This window comes from Mustela nigripes, chromosome 13 (genome assembly GCF_022355385.1).
Source record: "Mustela nigripes isolate SB6536 chromosome 13, MUSNIG.SB6536, whole genome shotgun sequence".
Taxonomy (NCBI): Eukaryota; Metazoa; Chordata; class Mammalia; order Carnivora; family Mustelidae; genus Mustela; species Mustela nigripes.
Window position 1 is genome coordinate 77,320,397 of NC_081569.1, and position 1,098 is coordinate 77,321,494.

Consider the following 1,098-nt stretch of genomic DNA (forward strand, 5'->3'; position numbering starts at 1 on the left):
CTGCCCAGGGCCTGTGAGGAGTGGCTGGTTATATACACAGGAGTTGGGTAGGTGAGGACAAAGGGGTGTTCAGAAGGGCTATTGGGGTAAAGAAAACTGTCAGGATATTGAAGGCCTGGTTACTATCAAGCCAAGGCCACTTTCCCTCTAATGAGGCACTAACATAAAGACAATTGGGAGTCTTTTGGTGAAATGTCACATTCTTGCTATCAAGCGTCCTTGTTAGTGAGATTTAGGTTTAGAAGAAATTTAACTTTATTTACTTTTCTTTCTACCTCTGCCTCCTTCGGTTTTTTTTTTGTTTGTTTGTTTGTTTGTTTGTTTGTTTTTTATGGAGGGGAGGGTGACCTTAGGGCTTGAGGAACTGAGTTATGTGTCTTTGGAAATTGGGCTATTGATAAGGTAACTTCTTTGTTGTAAATCTCAAGGACATTTGCAAACCAAGAGAGACTCCTGCCTTGCAGGACTGTGATCTCTGCAAGATAACCATTTGTTCTTCTTTTAGGGCAGTCAGGGGTGCCTGTGGAATGTCACACATATTACCAAGGGGAGTGGGTGGAGAGGTGCCAGCCCCTGCTCCATCCTCAGCCAGCCTCCTGCTCCCTCATCATTCCCACCAACAGTACATGAAGGTTCCTTTTTCCCCATATCATTACCAATATTTGTCATTTCTTGTGTTGTTGATTTGAGCCATTCTGATAAGTGTGATGCATTTTGGGTTTGATTTGCAGTTCCCTGATGAAGAATCGTGTTGAGTATGTTTTCATGTGTCTGTTGGCCATCTATATGTCTTTTTTGGAGAAATATCTGTTCATGTCTTCTGCCCTGTTTTAATTGGATTAATTTTGGGGGGTCTTGAGATGTATCAGATTTTCATATGTTTTGGATGTTAACCCTTTATATGTGATTTGCATGTATCTTCTCCCATTCAGTAGGTTGCCTTTTAGGGTTTTTTTAAGTTTTTATTTAAATTCCAGTTAGTGACATACAGTGAAATATTATTTTCAGATGTGTAATATAGTCATTCCACATTTCCATAAAACACCTGGTACTCCTCCCAACAAGTGCATTCCTTAATCCCCATCACTTATTTAACCC